The 18,025-nt window shown below is 43.5% G+C and overlaps 1 protein-coding gene across 1 annotated transcript in view; it reads left to right on the top strand.

Moving 5' to 3' along the window:
• The window catches only part of ZNF521 (zinc finger protein 521), a 234,018-nt gene that overhangs the window by 184,394 nt on the left and 31,599 nt on the right, over positions 1–18,025 (top strand). The window lies entirely within an intron of this gene.

Raw genomic sequence — 18,025 nt, 5'->3', positions numbered from 1 at the left:
AGGGCGTCATGTCAGAGCCACGTGTGAAATGCTGGGTACCCACCAGCACCTTGGGAATCCAGCGTGATCATGAGGCACTGTGGAGCGCGCAGGAAGAAGCCCTTGGCTTGGCTTCCTTTATTGCATGGGTGGAAAAAACCAAACCAGCATTCAGGGAATTCACTGAAGTTCTGTGTGGAGTCCTGTATTAGCGCCACAATAACACACAGTGATACACAGCAACATGCCAAAAGCAGCCCCCGCCCCAAAGGCTTGCAAAGGCGCTCTGAGCACTCACCTTGCAAAGGAAGTAACACTTCTCTCATTTGGTAAATAACTGCAGGCTGCCCTTCTCGCAGTGACTTCACATCCCGAGCCATACTGCAGGTGAGCTCAAAGGATGTCAGGCAGGCTGACCGTGAAGAATATGCTCTGTTTGGGGTTGTTTTTTTTCCCCATACTGTAAAGTGAGGCATGAGGATGAGTGCTGGGGTCACCTGGGATCAGCCGGGCTGCTCAGCACTGGGTGGGACTTGTAGGAGGTGGCAATAGAGTGACAGTTCTGGGGCATCTGGGAGGGCAGAGAATTTCCCTTCCCCACGCCTCACCCAAAGTGATAAGTAACTAAGTGATACGTCTTTAAAACACTGTTGTTTATCTGGTTGATAAGCCGGAAAGGTCAGCATATGTATGAAGACCTGTTTCTTGAGGATCAGATGGCCAAAGTACCTGTCTGTCTGGGTGTTAGTCCTCCCAGTTTTGTTCATGTCTGACAGAAGGAGAGAGGGCTCAAACAGAGCTGTGCTTCTACCCATTTCGTGAGAGTGCAGTTGAGTGGAGGACAGCAATCTGTATAGTGTTCCCAGAGAGAAAAAAACAGTATGCTGAGATTCAACCCTTCCAAAACACCAGAAAAATAGGACCTGGGAGAGACCTTCCGCGTATACATTCTTGGACACAGAGTCAATCAGCTGGGAAACACAAATCTGGAGAAAGCAAGAAAGTCTTTCTTGCTTTCTGGTTCATGCAGAATTGTTTGCTTGTTTTTAATCTTTCATTAACTTGTGCTCATCTTCTCCTTCTGCTCAGCTGGGATGCTCTCACTGTACTGCAATTTCTTTCCAATGCAGAGCCATCTCACTTGCTGATCTTTACAATAGTTCCCTGCTACTTTGTTTAGATTTGTAATTTGACATGGAAACAAATACACGTGTGTGCATATGTGTGCACACGCTCGCTTTTCCATGGTTTACACAGCAGTTAAAAAGATAAAAGTTAAAATCCTAGTCCAGCAATTTTTCTATATGTTTGCGAGAAAACCTGCCTTAAAACATTCACAGGGTGTCAGTAATGATGGTATTAAAGCATCATCATTGCCCTTTATGAAACGCAGTTTGGGGACAGTTGTTATCAGTTTACGTGTGACTAATACAAGATGCTTGTTTTGAGGCCTGTTTCAAGAATAAGTTGCAATTGCCAAAAGACAGAATAACTTTTCGCTAGCGAGGAGCAAGTGGATAACCTGTCAATAGTGATGATCTAATGGCAGTCTCCAAGCTGTGCTGTGTCATCAGCCAGCTGTCAATCCCACCAGCCTGTCTCAAAAGCACTAATTGTTGTGATAGTATCAGTGTGAAAGCTGCTAAGAAAAAAAAAAAATAGTCCCTTGGTGCTGCTTTGTAAAAGATAGGTTGAGGATCAAAGTTCAGCTTGGCTTGACTGGATTCCATTTCTGCTTGCATAGCTACCTGTTAACACATTACTAAGCACCTAATTGTAGCTGGTTGCAGCTGCAGTTATTTTGCTGGTAAAAGACAGCAATCAAGCTGACTGCAATCTCCTTCAAAAAAGGTATTTGCCAGCTTTTCATAAAAGCATCTCCCCTTCTCCCATGCAGTCCCATTAGGCTTGGATCAGGGGGAAAATGCCTACTCCTCCTCATTCAGGTTGATATTAGAGACTTGCTCTGGCTGTGGTTTAAGGAGTAATTCAAAATTTAAGGAGTAATCCTGCTTAACTACTAGTTTAAGAATCATTTCTGTATGCAACTTGAAATGCATATGCATGTCTCTTTTATTGCTACTTGTGTCCATATTGCTGCTCTTCCACTTTCTCCAGTGCAGTTCCTTCATTGCTTGATTGTTAAGTCCTGCAAAAGACCAGAAAGTATTTCTTCTTCCTTTTTGATTTGGAGCTTCAAAGACAGAAATAATATCTGTGTTTATATAGAGTCTAATATAACACTGGCATTAGAAGAGATACGTAATTATAACTAGCAGACACCTGTCAGTATTACTATGTTCTCTCAGTATTCCTCCACTGTTATTTTTGGCTCCTTTTTGCTCCGTTAATCCACCCATTCCCATCTCCAAATCCCACTGCTTTTTCCTTCTCATCATCTCAAAGATCTCTCCGTTTCTTTCCACCTCTACAGCCAGCTCTCTTATTAGAAGCCAAGTTATGTTTCACTTTAACCATGTTGCTTTTCCTCAGACTAGACAAATACAGCCACCAAGCTGGTTTTGGATACTGATTTATGTGGTTTACTTATAGTTACTTGTGTTACTTTTACCCCTTTATCGTGTATAAGCGTCCTGTGACCATTTTGAAAGATTTCCATCCAACCCTACCTATGGTCCCTTGTTGAGATTCCTGTATCTCTGCCTCTGGGCTCTTCTAGTGCTCACGTCTTTGAACACCTATTTCTGGAGTCACAGCCAATGTCCCATTATCTTTTGTCACAGGGGTCTTGTGCTTTGAAGAAATGCTGTCAGGACCCCTGCACAGCACTATCTTGTCCAGCTTTGTGTCCTCTTCAACATCTAAGTTCTGCCATGCCTGCCGAGAGTGATTATTTGTTTCAGAAAAAAGAACACAAATATATGTGCCTTGTTTGGTCTTCCCGGTCCCATTCTTTTCTAGCTGCTTGTCCTTACACAGAGAGGTTCTCCGGGCTGGGGCCACCCGCCTGGAATATAGCGTGAGCTGCGGGGAACGGGTAACAAGGCCAGGTGACAGTATATTCTGCTGTTCTCATTCCTTCAAACTCTGACAGGTTACAGCTACAGAACGACTTACCTGCCTGCAACTCTTTTGCTCTTAGACATCTTCAGATGGTCTAGAAAAATACATTTTTAAGAAGATTCAAGTGACTAGGCATCAAGGATTTAGCAAAGCTTATCCAAGCAGCGGGATTTGGGACCCGATCCTGCAGATACTCAGGGCATTTTACAAAGCCCCGAGTACAGAGAGAGGCAAAAGAGGAGAGGCTATATTTATCCTGGTAGGCAACACCAGGGACATGAAAACAATTGACCCCTTTGTTTCTATTTCTCCCCACTTTTGCAACCCTGCCAGGCCTAATTTAGCATCTGTACTCACCTTCCCTGAAGGCAATGCAGTCTTTTACTTGGCTTGGAACTGTTTTCCCAGAAACCCATATGTCAGCTGGCATAGGGAGAGATTTCTTGGAGAATGGGTGTGCGAGCTGGGTTCTGTGGTTCCTTAGTTTTTCTGCTGCTCCGGCTGTACCCCAGGAGACTAGCAGCCTGATGAATGCATTGTTCTAAAATGTCAAAAGGACCTCTGGGCACAAAGTGCTGTGTCCTTCAGAACCACCCAACTCATGCAAAAGCAGGAGAGGTGCAGCCATAGGGAAAATGTCAAGCTGGGACTGAATAGCTGTGAGCGTCATTGCCACCAGTAAACGGGATCACTTATCTGACCAGGGTAAAACGAATGCTAAAAATACACGGTGCCCATCCAGTTCTCCCATTCAGTATTGCAACCCAGCTGCTGAGCCAGGGAGTTTTGTCTACATTTGTGACACATCCTGCGTGAATAAATAAATAAATAAATAAATAAATAAATAAATCAGGGAACATACAGTAGATGCATTTTACTGCCAGAGTGGAACTTCACAATCCTACCAGGGGACCTTTTTGTAATGTTTGTAATGTGCTGCTATCGTGCTTTAGCAAAGAAAAATGTCACTGCTGGGCTTTATTTTTAACAGACTTTTTTAACATCAATTAATGCAAGCAAATGTAGTGAAGCAGATCTTCCTTTTTATTTATATTTGGGTGAAAGCAGTGAGACTTGGGGGAACGGCATGCATGGGCAGGGGGCAGAGGGGGCAGAAAGGGAGTTTCTTCTGCTGTTCCACAGCGGATTTTTTTTTTTTAAAGGTGCATAAATGCAGATGAGTACCCATCTTCCACTGGCAGCCACTGGGGTTAAGAAATCAAGCTGCCTGTGAAGGTATCATTCATGTTGCTTCTTAAAAAAATACATTACAAAACATGCAGCCTAAGTTATCCAACATGAAAAGACTGTATGCTCCATTGGTGTTCGCTCAGCTGAAATCATTGAAATCAGTCAACCCCCATGCGCCCTCTTTTTATTATAAGAGGTAAAAGGATCAGGTCACCCTAAGAAGTGACATTTGTTACTTACTGCATAAACCCTGTAAGAGTTGAGTCATATTATATTTCCCTCATGCTTGAAACCATTATACTTGCAGTGTTTTCTAGCTTTCCCCTGTTTCTCTAATACAAATGCAAACATACATGCAGGATTGTAGGCAAACTCTTCCCTTCCGACATTGATTTGTTTTGTACTGCTGGGAAGAGACATCACTGCAAACCTTGGCAATGCAACATGCACTTCTTTCACATGGGTCTTTCATGGAATTAAAGGTGGAAGATACCTGTTATTTAGCAGGTATTTTTGATTTACCACGATGTGACACAGTTTTGATCTGGGCACACAGGGCCCAGAACGTGTGATTCAAAGATAATGTATGTACTGTACATGATGTAATATCTTACCAACACAGTGAACAAAGGGTGAGGCAACAACTTTAATTTGGAATTTTCCTGCTATTGCCACCTTCTACTGAGACCTTCAGAGTGGTTTCTTTTCCAAGCAGAGCTGGTGTTTTGGTATGTTGGCCAACTGTCTGTTTGCTATAGCTCACTTGCAAGTTATTTTTTTTCTCTTCATAGCCAGCTTGTTGTTATTTTATCTTTTGGGGGTGAGGAAGGGTGTGTCAATCGCTTATATGAGATGCTGGAAAGAGAAGGGGGTTGGTAGATGGTTTGCGAGTACAGCTCTCAGTTCGGTTGCCCCATCTCAGTTTGCTTGCTGCTCTGCAGGTATTCTTCATCAACTATTATTTTCAGTCCTGATCTTTGGCTTCTGGTACTCATCTGAACTACAGAGGCTGCCCACCTTTTCTGCTGTATAATTTTCATGGATGTAGCACAGCAATTTTTCTTCTTCTCCGCTGCCATATCATACATATATCAAGTCCAGCAGTCAAAACAGAAATGAACATCAACAAAATACGTTGCTTATTTGTGAAAGTGTCATGGGATCAAAAATCTTCATGCAAAAATCTCTTCGCAATATGCATTACCAAATCTAGCACTGGGTTCTTGCTCATCAGAGTGATAAACGGCACAGCAAGTGAGTTTGCCCTCTTGTTTTCCTCATCATCCCTTTTTTTTCATTTTTGGACTTCTAAAATGCCCATTTTTCCAAGTATGACTAGAGGGGTAATACTCCTCCTTGACCTTATTTTCTGTTGTTCAAATCCTGCCTAGTGTTAAATCTCTCCACTCGCCTCCATGTTTAATAAATTAAAAGTTGCTTCTTGAGCAACGTGAAGGAGGCTGTTGAAGGGATTGTGGGATATATTCTATCTGCTTTACATCTTTGCGTTTTGGATGCTTGTTTTATCCCACTTTAGTTTAGAGAAAGACTGACAAGTAAGCATAATGTGCCAAGTTAGTACAGAAACTTGATGCCTGCAAGGTTTCCGATGAAGACACTTTGTTTTAAACAGTCAGGGCTTCCAAACGTTGGCCCTCCAGCTTTCAAAAAGAAAAGACCAGGCAAGTTAAGTGCACATCTTGTACAATTCTGTTACAAAATACTTTTATTTCTTCATATCATTAAGAGGTTGATATTAGAAACAAAATCCTGTGGAGCTGGCCTTCATTACATAATCAGGATATAGGATATTTAAATGGTAGCATAAACGAACCTGCTCAGGTCTTGGTCAAATTGTCATAAAGTGAAGAAATTAAAAATTTGCCCACAGCAAAGATTCCCACAACATTTACCTTCGTTTGTTTTTTTTTTTTTTTTTTGTGGGCAGTAATGCCTGGGATTGCTCTGTAAAAGGGATGGCTGTCTTCCCAGCAGTCTTCTTTTCCCTGACTAAGTGTGAAAAAAAATGGGTCCACACATACTTTGTGTGTCTCCTTCCATTCTTCTGCTTATTCTTCAACTGTGTCAACGGTGCATGTGGATAAATATCAAGAATGCTGATACCATCTTCCTTTTCCCCTTTCCCTCCTCTAACTTATAATAATGTGGGGCAAAGGTCTACTTAACATAACACAGTTACGATAACTAGTACATTTGTATTTCTGCTATGATGAGAGGTCTGCTGTAGTGAGACTCATCCAGTGTTGCTGCTTCTTCTCAGCAGTGTTAATTATTCTTCAGGCTCGTGTAGCGTGCGTATGGAAACACAAAATAAGCGATCAGGGAGTAGGATATTTTTGGTTTTATTTGTTGTGTCAGTGACACTTCCACTCTGACACAAACTCACAGCACAACACTCCTGATCTGTAATGAGGTTGTGTCCCAGGATGTGTATTAAAAGCACTAAATAGTCCCTTGCTTATTCAAAATCCTCATTTATCTGAATTAATTTTGTGTCCCCCATTTCATTTGGGTAAATTAGGTTTCACAGTTTCACAATTTGATCACAAGTCTCACAATGTTCGGTGCTTCTTTTTCAACCTGAGCCCCTGAAATGACAGTACTGCATCAAAATCTGTCTTCATTATAAAAAAAAAAAAAAAAAAAATCAAATACTTGCTTTCCTTGTCACAGAGAAGCCCTCCAAGGGGAAACTGCCCAAACTTGAATACCCAGTGCAGAATTCCAGGCATACACTCCGTTGAATCCTGTGATTTTTTTTAAACTGTTCTCCTGGTTTTGCAGGGCTTGGCATTAATAAATTTGGTTCCAGCAACTGCTAGACACCTCGTGCGCGTACCCACAGCCCGCTAGGGCTGGACCAGGTCTGCTTCGCATGGCGCAGAAGGAGCCCCACAGATTCTCAGGCGGGGGAAGCACAGTTCTCCCGTGAGCCTGAATGGCCCGTGGTCAGGGGTTTAGGGTCTCTCCTCCAGCCCCTCGCTGTCCCAGAAGGAGATTTCACCGGACGTGTGGCTGCCATGCGAGGTGTCGACGGCCTGCTTTGCCCTCTGCCCGCCTCCTGGCCCGTCTACAAGATGGCCGCAGCCCGCTCCCGCCCTTACAGTCCTGTGGAGCTCCGCCGCCCGCCCTCTCTCTCCCCGGCGGGATGGGAGGGGAACGCCGTGCCTTGCCGAGAAGCGGCACGCCGGGCCGGCAGCCCCGAGGCTCGGCTCCCGCGGGGCCATCTCTGGGGCCGGCAGATGGGCCGGAGGGAGAGGCGGGACGGGCCGGGGGCCAGGGCCCGGCAGCCGCGGTGGGGCGGCCCGGCTGGGGCCGGGGGCGGGAGCCGCCCGCTCCCCGGCGGGAAGCGGAGTGCCGGCAAGGTGTTGAGTCAGGGACTTCAGGGAGACGGCTGGGAGCGGGGGTGTGTGGAAGAGAGGGAGAGGGGGGGTTCGGCGCTTGCCCAAACCCCCGGGGGAGGAAGGGGGTGGGAGAAACCCCAGCAAAACCCTCCGCCTCTTGACCCGGTCCTGCCCGCTGCTGCCAAACGAGCTTCGAATCCTCCCTCTTCCCTTTCTTCTTGGGTTCTCCTGTTTTTTCCTACCCCGTCTTATTTAAATGAACTGACACACACGCACGCACGCACACAATGAGAACTCAGTGGGCCTTTTGGAGACTATTTCAGCCAACAGATGCAGTCTTCTAAGTTATTTATTAGAGTATGTCTTAGTAAAAGGCTAATGCCTTCCAGTGGTCAGCCACCTCTCTCTTGCTGTTACAGGCGTGTTTTTTCATATCGCATTTCAGATTTCCTCAGTTTTGCAAGTGTTTTTTGGTTTTTCAGTGATGTTAATCACCTCATAGTCATTTAATGTCACGCCACGTTTTTCTCCAGCTCCATAGTTCTTATCTAGAGAGGATATACGCTGACCTGACAGCCTATACATTTAGTTTTCTCATAATAGTGCTGTATTTTTTTCCTTTGGTAATATAGTTTGATGCCTTATACTTGTAACCTGCTGTTCTTTTTAATTGCTTATTGTTATTAATTATATAGTGGTAACATTGTTGGCTTGAGACATTTGGCTGTTAAAATACATCTATCGTTATTGCCATTGGAGCTGCACTAAATTACCTAAGCTCTATCTGGCAATGAATGCTTCTCTGCATTTCTTCAGTGAAATTGGAGTGAGGGTTAAGTCAAGACTTTCTTTTGCATCTTCACCTCTGGCTAGGTTTCATGCCCTTTTCATGCTTCTGCTGGCCACCTTTTCTCCTCCTCCAGCCTTCCTTTTCAGTCTATCCCCTTTTTTCTTTGTTGTTGCTAGTACGGCTGTTCTCCTTCCCCAGCCAATATTTGCTTGTCAATGATACATCTTGGCCAGTTCTTCCCTGTTTCTTCTACTCTCTTGTTTTTCCTCTTTTCTCGTTATTTCATGTTTATAACTTTTCCATTCTGCTACCTGAAAGTTCACTGGAGAGGGGGAGTGTTCTTGGGCACCATTCCTCAACTACTCAAATAGTAGCAAATTGTGTCTTTGCTTCAGTGAGGAACTAGATTTGATGAGGAGGTGAAATATATCTGTAAAAGTGGCATTTATAATTTAAAACAAAAAGCCAACCCACAAACATGTAACAAATAGAGGAAAAATTACTAATTGGCCCTCATTATTCTCTTATCCACAAACGAAGAACTTTTAATATAGAAATCCCAACAGCTGTTTGTTCAGCTCAGTGTGAAGCCTTAGTACCAGCAGAGAAAGTGGGAAGGAGAGTGGAGTAGGTTTAGAATGAAGTCTGGTCCACTTTTTGATACGTGAGCCCAAAGCTGCTGGCTTGCTTTATAGCAGGATCAAAGAGACACATAGAGAAAGGTTAATGCAAATTAGAATTGAGCTTTCTCACGTTTTCCTAAATAAAACAGCAAAGTAAGTCATATGAGCAATATAAATAATACTTTATATTAAATGGAACTTGATCATTTTAATACATTGCTGTGCAAGGAGATCTCCCCTAACTGGCAAAGCAGTTTGCTCGGGTGAAAAGAATCTAATAAATGCCCAGTTATCAGCATAGACCTGGGGGCGTTAATGGCCTGAACTGCTTCTTCCTCCCTGATTTTTCTGAGGGCTGGGGGAGGGGAGATGGAGGCTGAGAGGAAGGAAAGCAGGAAGTTGATACACCCCTAAATGAGTTTAAGAGCCAGATCAATATCGCAGCAATTGCCACTCATTTCAGTGTCCCTCACCTAGGTAAGAAGATGCCAAATAATCTTTGACTCATATAATGGCATTCAGATTTGGAAAAAAATATCAATAGTATCTGATGTATTAGGAAATATGAGGAGCACTGTTATTTCTTCATGTTATCGATTCAAATATCTGGTAATACAGGAAAACTCCCATTCCATTCCATTCTTTTTTTCGGTTTTCCCTTTTTCTTCCCCTTCTTTTAAGACTAAGCAGGCAATTCTTCGTAGGTTGGATAAGCAGCATTTCAGCATTTATAGACTTTAACTTCCGAGCACTTAATGGCTTCGTGCCAAAAGAAGGAAGGCAACTCTGACCCTTTCTGTATACTCAGAACAAAATACCTTATGAGAGTTGTCTACAAAACATAATTTCTATTGCTGGTCCACTGTGATGTAGAATTAATATTGACACTTTGATTGTCTCCATGCCAGAAGATATTTTCCCAGTACCCCTAAACTTAGAACAGGTTGCACTTATTTTATGCAACATGAAATAGCCTCTCCTAGTTTAATAATTTGTGTTTTCTTTGTGCAGTACTTAAAAGTAGATATACCTGTGCTTCCTCCAGCTTCTGTAGTCCCAGATGGGTGGGCATTACTAGTAGGTATTTGACATCGATTAACCGAGAAAGCTGATTCTCCAACCAGAAAGCAAGAACAATAAAAACGAACTGTAGACTGCACAGTGAACAAAAATATTGAAATTAAATGAACAGTTTTAAAAAAGCCAAAAGTTTTTACTTATATGTTACTGTTCTTCTTTCTTCTGAATACAAATGTGACATTTTCATTAGCTTTTTTCCCCCTACAATTTGATTAAATTGTTAATAACTACTTTGCTCAGGCAATCTCTAAGCCATTCAAATTGTAATTTTACTTTACTAGAGAAGGTTTGGTCCAAAAAACTTTCTTCTCTGAAAGAAATAGGCTCTTCAATCATGGAAGAGAACAAAGAAAAACTCAATTCTGACCTTAATGCTGACACTGTGTTCATAAAGATAGGCAGATTAAGCAGGGCCTGGTTCTTCATCCACTTGAATTTAGTAAGAGCGTTTTCAGTCTCTGGGATAGAAAAACAGACATTTAGCAGCTCTGGGGTTTGGTTTCTTTATCTGTAATATACAGATAATAATCTGAGTCTTGCTGTGCAGTGTAAGGATGGAGGGCTTGCTCTTGCACAGTTCGGCACAATTTAGTCCCACAAAAGTCTAGGCAAGGGTCTAGTAAGACAGGAGGCCTGTTCCCCTGAGCTAGTTATGCCAGCATTTGAAGGATCAGTCTCCAAGTTTTTAATCAGTGAGCACTAAGTGCTTTCTGAAAAGGTAAACGTTGAGCTGGATCATCTGTCTACAAATAACTCATACCACTCAGCTTATTCCTACTGGTTTAAATTTCTTTTTATATCCCATGGTAAAATTGTTTCCAAAATAAGTTCGATCACATGGGATTTTATTGCAATGATGGAGTGTAACCTTGTAATGTGTATAGCTACGTGATGCAACACAGACTTTTTTTTTGAACAAATTTTAATACCTTTTCCTGGTGCAGTTACAGACAAGGAGTAGCAAATTATGCATGTCCCATCAATTGGTGAATAGCCCTGTTCCTGAATTCCTTAACTCTCTCCTGGTAGCCAGTTGCCCAGAAAATGCTGTTCTTTGATGGAGAGGGCATTTGCTGCATTTAAATCGTTGTTACTTGAGCTGAAAACATGACAGCTATTAAGAAATAGACCCTGCCAGTTGCCATTCTTTTATTTTCATCCAGCCTCACCGAAGCCAGACAATTCATGGCTTTAATAGAACATACAAGGCACATGTGGTAAGAAGAGTTCACTTACAAGCAGCCAAAGTGAGTGCAACCAAGCAAAAAAGTGAACAGTTGGTGAAGTGAAATGCATCCCTTGCTTCAGACGAAAATACAGTGGAATGAAAGATGCAGTAGACTGGCTTTCCCTTAAGCAGATCTAATTTCAAAATCTGGCCCTGGAGAGATGAACTTTTGCTTTAATTGAGGAGGTGGATCCCAGCTCTTTGTCACTCCATCAATCAGCACCCTTTGCTGTAGCTTTAGCAAGACGCTGCAGAAGGCTGTAGGATTTATTCCCTGCGTGTTGAATAATGCTTCCTGTCTAGCGCTGCTGGGAGCCGGCGTGGCCTGGCCTCAACAGGACAGTGCGGATCCCATCCTCTTCCTTCTAACGTTGGCCAGTGTCCTTCAAGACAGAGTCATAGCCTGATCTCATCTTTCCCCTTGGGAGGCTGCAGTTGTTGGTGACTCGAGAGTTTAGGATTGTTTCTTGAATCTTGTCCATCTCCTTCCTCGTGCATGGGCAGAGCGTTGCCCAAAAATAATTTTGAACTGGAAAAAAGCAAGGGGAGAGACATTGCTGGGGTTGCAGCCTGACGTGTCGAATCTCCCAGTCTCTAGCTAACATGACTTCTGTTCAAAGTGGCATTAAGAGCAAACACAGGCCACCGTGCAGGCCTGCCTGTGCAAGCAGTAGTGTATGGCACAACAGGGAAACTTAGGATAACAGTGCCGAAAGCGTGAGGAAGGTATTTCCTTCCCCCACCTTGCCAATTCCAAACATGTGGTGATCTGCCCTAGACACTGCAAGAGAAACATGGGTGTACTTCTGTCTTTCCATCCAATCCTCCATCCTGTCCCAACAGGATGGAACTGATAGTTAGGACATTAAAAAGCCCCATTTTTCCATGACAGGTTCTTCTCACGGCTGTAAATTCCAGCTGTATTCTTTTTCCTGCTGCAAATTCCAGCTGTATCCTTTGCCTTTACTATGTGTCCTTCTTCATCACTATATTCCCATGTTTTTCATGTCAGCTTCCAAAATTAAAACCATGGTGGGTAGTTGTTTGGTTTGGGGTTTTTTTTTTTCAGGGGGGGGGAGGGGGGAGTGTTAATGTTTGAGAAATTGAAAATGGCAGAAGCACTATTACAGTCAGGGAGAAATTATGAACTTGATGCTGGAGACTTCAAGCACTGTTTCGTTTCAGCTTCCAGGATTGGAAGAGGTGTTGTCTGTTCCTTAGCAGGTGAGGAGACTTGTCACGCACTTAGTTGCCGTAGTGGGCCCCGAGACCGAATTTGGAGCAGGAATGAGATTGTCTCTAGTGGCACAGAGAGGCTAATGAGTATGTGGGTGTATGGCCAGTAGAATTAAAAAGATGCAGACAAACACAGCCCTATAAACTAGGAAGCACGGGTGGCTCTATACTATGCACATTATAGTGTTGTACGATGTATTTTGTACGATATATTATGTACGATGTTGTAGCCAAGGGGTTAGCTGTCATCCATGCCATTCCTTCCTTACTCCTCAAATCTCTGGCTTACAAATGTGTGCTACAAAATTAACTCGGGGAAGAGTGGAAGCAATGTGAAGAAGGAGAAATTGGTTTAGGGGCATGGTTTGCTTGGGAAAAAAAAAAATTATAACGAAAACACATTGAATGTGGGAGTTGTACATGCTTTAGACCTGAAAAAAACACAGGGACTGCAGGCCATTTCTTGCCCGTGTTGTATGAGGAGGGCAGAGTTTACACTACTTCTTAGCAGATGCTTTTAAGCATGGACCCAGCCTCGTGATGATTTACCAGGAGGACATCATCATGTTTGGACCTTTGCCTGTAGATTTATTCAGAGTAAAAGGCAGAAGGACCCTTCTGGACAATCTCGAGGGTGAATAAGAGAAAGAGTTACTTATAAACTGTTACAAATTGGTACTCAGTAATGGCTGTAGTGTTGATCAGACAATATAAGAGGGCCCCCAGTGGTTACCGACTTAACAGCTGCATGTAAGTCAGCCAGTGAACATTTGCTTGTAGCTGCTCTAGTTTTGTTTTTATTGAAGAGCAAGAAGCATAAACATGGGACACACAGTCTAGAGGCTGCTTAAAGGGTTTCACTTGTTTAAAGTGTATATTGAAATGTCAGGGCCTTCTGTGAAATGAACAAGTTGTGTGTTGAGTTGGTAACACAAATTGGGCCAGGTCATCGAAAGCAGTACCTCAAGTGGGGGTACAGGTGAGGGGATCTCACCTGCCCTACAACTTACTCAGTAACTCTGCAGCGAGGGTAGCTGGGGCAAAGACAGAGGATCCCCAAACGTGAGTATATGCTCAGCACGAAGACTGTTTTTGTTTGCTTTTATAGCTGGTTATCAAGTTAGTTGCTGAGGTAATGGGCTGCACCTCAATTAAAATCTACCTACCCCCATTGAAACATTTAATATTTGTGTAAATATTAAACACTTATATGAATATTAAATGCATTTATTTAGAATTGATTCATGTTTACATTTCCCCACTATCTGAATAAAGATTACAAATGGAAAGTAATTTATTTATGCAGAAATTCTGCATGCATCAAACTCATTTGTCTACCAGCAGTGGGTAAACCATCCTCATCCATGTTGCGAGGTCTTAACCATGTCCAAACTCATATCCTAACCATGTAAGGGCAACAGTAAGCAGCAGTTCTGTGCTGTACAGTGGGTACTTTGTTCTTGCCTTCCTTATGGAGTTGTTGGATCCATAATGTGAAGGACGTGCTGACTTGTTTTACGATGTACCACATCAGGGAATGCAGTGCATGGTTTTCTGTTAGATTTGGAAAAGTGCAGGCTTTATATTAAAGGTTCATTTCTTTTTCATCGTTCAGCTAACTCATTTGCACTGTAATGTACTTTCCTATTCCTCCTCCTGATAGTTGCTGCTTTTATACCTATTTTGCAGGCCATATTTTTAGTCTAATCCATACAGCAGTTGTCTAAAATTCCATAGCATTGCTTATTTCTTACCTATAACTCTTAATAAAAAATAGGGCTGTGCCAACCTATTATATCCTTAATAGAATATTCTAATGGTTATTAAATCAATTGACTCTGAATCTCACTTTAATAAATGAGTCAGACAGTATTTTCCAATTACTGTCAGCCGCCACCTTTCCAAAGAGCAGATTATTTTGATTGAATTTTTTAAAGCTGTTCAGCACTTTTTTTTTTCTTTCTTTTTTTTTTTTTTTCCTTGAGTAAGAGCGAAGAGCAGTAGCTTTGTTCTGCAGGGGAGCCTCTTGGACTGTGTCTGACACTCCATTCCATTTCAGATTTATCCCAAGGGGAAACTGAAAATGTGACATTTCACCCACCCTTTATTTATTAATGGTATCATACTTTGCACTTCCATAGCACCCTATCAGATTGTTAGCTAAACATGTGGAGCTAGACAGGGGCCAGCATTTAAACAGAGCCTTTTGCATCCTCTTTCCACATCTGGCACCTTTGCAAGAGCTGCCACACCCCAGCTCTTCCATGCCAATGGGAGATAAAATGCTGGCCATGCTTTCAAATTCTCTATGGAGAGCAGGGCAGGGACAAAGCCTTGTTCCCTCATCCTTCTGCAGTGCTGTGTGACCCAAGCAAGCAGGCAGTTGTGTGCCCAGACATGTTATCTTAAACCTTTTCAAAGGCAGATAGCAGTGATTCTGGGTCTTCTGTGTATGGTAGATAGTCCTGGACTGTTCTCCAGCTCCACTGTCCCAGTTGCATTAGAAGTCTTAAGGGATACTAATTAGGTCAGCCTATTAAAGTAGAAATTAAAAATTAACACCTCTTCTTTAGAGATGGGGAGTCTGAGAAACACAGGCCATGCTGTCATGCCCAAGGTGATAAGAGTAGGTTAGTGTTGGAGTTTGGAACGGAACCCAGCACTCCTGGCTCTTCTGCCAATGCTGTAACCTTATCTGTCTCTGTTAAATTTAAATCATGCTGGTCTCACGTTCTTGAATTCAAGGACTGGAACCTTGCCCTTTGTTCCGAGGATGTAGCACAGAGCAGGTGATGTACACAAAATGGGTGAAAAAGAGTGTGACGGAAGGGGTTGATAACTCCCTGAACAGTGGGACTTAGCAAAAAAATTATTCTATTAGTTATACAAATGTAGTCATATTTTAAATGCGGTCTTTACAACTAGGAGACTAAGAACATTTTATTTTTAAGAGAAAGCTTGGATTCTGCACAAATTGATGTCTCTTGCCTGGGGAAGTTTCCTATCTGCCCCAGGCGAGTGGGTGAGGGGATTTTTTCAAACCCTGTTTATAAGCCTTTAGGAAAATTGGATTTGCAACATACAGTAATCAAAGTGGTTTTGATGTTTGTGACCAGGAGATCACCTCAGATCTGAGTGATATGGGAAATACAATAGGGTCACATTTAACGGGGTTCAGTTCTTCTTGAACAAGTACAAATGCTGTGTAACTACAATTAGTTTTGGTTCAGCATCAGGAGTGCATGCCTTTCTTCCTACTTTTTCCTCATTAGCTAAGGTAATGGAAAGAGAAAAAAGCCTTCTCTGTCTTCTGTAGCTCCATATAAAAATATTTCTTTTTAGGAAGTCTTTCTCCCTTGGAATGTTTGAAGAACTCCCCGTTCAGTGTTCCCATGCTCAAGAATGATTAGCGTGGTTCATTTACACTTTGCCAACAGTAACTCTGTGATTTGAGAATCGGCATCGATTATCTTCACCTTGACAAGTGGAAGATCCTGAGATGGAGCTCCCTTTGTCCTAATTGCTTTGACTGTGTGTATCAGCACAAACAGTTTGATGAAGAAACTTCACCCTACAGGCTTTCTAGCCCCTAATTACCCTTTGTGGGGACTTGCACCATCTTCAGAACCATCTGTTTGGTAATGACCATGGCAAGGATCTGGATATAGGAGAAATTATCTGATCACGTGTGGCAATCTGTACATTCCTCGTAATTGATTTGCAAGCTCAGGGAAGAAGAGGCATTTGTATATGGCTTGTTGAGCCTTCCTTCTCTTTTTCAGTACGCTGTTCCGCAGCTTTGCCCACAGCTGTGGGTTGCTGCCTGTCGGGAGAGCGCGGCGTACAGCCTGCTTTGCAGGATGCAGCCGTCTCTCTTATATGTATGGACTGGTGCGTGCCAGGTTCTTTTCCCTCATGTTCCCCTTGATGGTGCTTGCGCGGGCCATACTTGTCTTCTCTCAGCAGTAGCAAAAGCAGAACGCACTGGAAGGGTTTGTTACTGATGGTGGAAAACCCCAAATCCCAGGCAGCTCTTGAGAATCCGCTAAAATTTTCCCTGCTAAGGGAATAGTTAGCATATATTTGATAAATGGTTGCTAATTTATCTATGAAGAGTTACGAAAGGTGTCACCTACCTGATGTGAAGGTGTCACCTACCCCTAATCTGCCCTTGGGAGTCTGTTGCACAGAATATGTTCAGCCAGCAGCGCCTGACTGCCGGTGTGATTGGATGGATGGGACATGTACCTCAGCAGCCTGTGCTCAGCTGCCTCCGTGGCAGTAGTCCGTGGGCACGGGATCGACGGGACCACTGGCCTTTTTCAGCCGAGTCCCAGAGCAGGCCTGCCATTTCGCACTCCTCTGGGTAGCTCTTTAGCACCTGGAGCTGGGCAGGAGCGTTGAACATTGCTTTAATGAAGGACTGGGTAGAGGACAAAGGGAAGTCTGTGGTTGCTGTGTGAGCATGTGGCTGACTCTCAGCCATGTTTGCCTGTGCCCGTGGCACCGCTCTGAGGTGCTAAAACTGATAGGAGGAAAGAGAGTTAAAAAAATGGCCATGTAGGAAATGGGATCCTACATTCCTCTCATAGCTGCTACGTGAAAAACGGTTTTACCGTGAAAGGCAACGGAGTTGCCATATAGATGAAGATCATGAGAGCTAGCTGTTCAGCGGAGACTGAGCTCCTCAGTTACGGACTGTTGTCAGAGCAGAAATTTTTACAGTCAGTGTGTTTTTACCCATTTACTCCAAAGGAGACACCCTGCCCCAATTTTATGTAAATCTTTTGGCTTTGTAGGTTTTCCTCTGCCTCTTAGCTTCTCATTAGAAAGTGCTCTGACACCTCGTAGAAAACCACACCAGGATAGTTTCCAGTAGTCCCACCTGCACCATGGCCACCACCCCCTGGCTTGGCTTCTGCTGTCTGAAGCCCACAAACTCCCACCCTTTGCTAAAGATGTCACGACTCACGCAAAGGCTCGGTTTGGCTTTTGAACTGATGAGAAGCGAAAGCGGAAGGCTGCCATTGAATTTTTTTCCGATTCGGATTTAAGTTACCGAGGATCCTTTTGAGAGGGCATGTGGCCCCCGCTCAACCACACCAGCGCGGTGGCACGTTGGTCTTTCTGTGGGTGGGCAGGATTGCTGGTGTGAGCAGTACAAAATGTTGTCTCTGCTCTCATGGTCCGCAGCAATTGCCGACAGTGAATGTCCATCATCACTATAATGCCCGCTATAATCACGGCGGGCAGCGCTCTGTCCAGCGGGAGGTGGGCGGCCGGGCATGTAGGTCTTGGGGGTGGGCAAAGGCACTCTCCTAAATCACTCCTTCTCGCCTGAGAAACGGTAGGGAGCCGCGCCAGTCGCCCAGCGTTTTATTCCCCCCTTGATTTTTAATAATCAGATACAGTATTTACCTGCGAGATCAATGCTACTCGTGTAGCACACCGGTGACATACAGAAGGACCTTTTCTGAGCGGCGCTGTGGGAATTGAGGCCTCTGCAGCA

Source organism: Vanellus vanellus (genome assembly GCF_965231255.1).
Source record: "Vanellus vanellus genome assembly, chromosome: 2".
In the NCBI taxonomy this organism is placed as follows: Eukaryota; Metazoa; Chordata; class Aves; order Charadriiformes; family Charadriidae; genus Vanellus; species Vanellus vanellus.
This window is presented reverse-complemented; position numbering and strand designations above follow the sequence as displayed.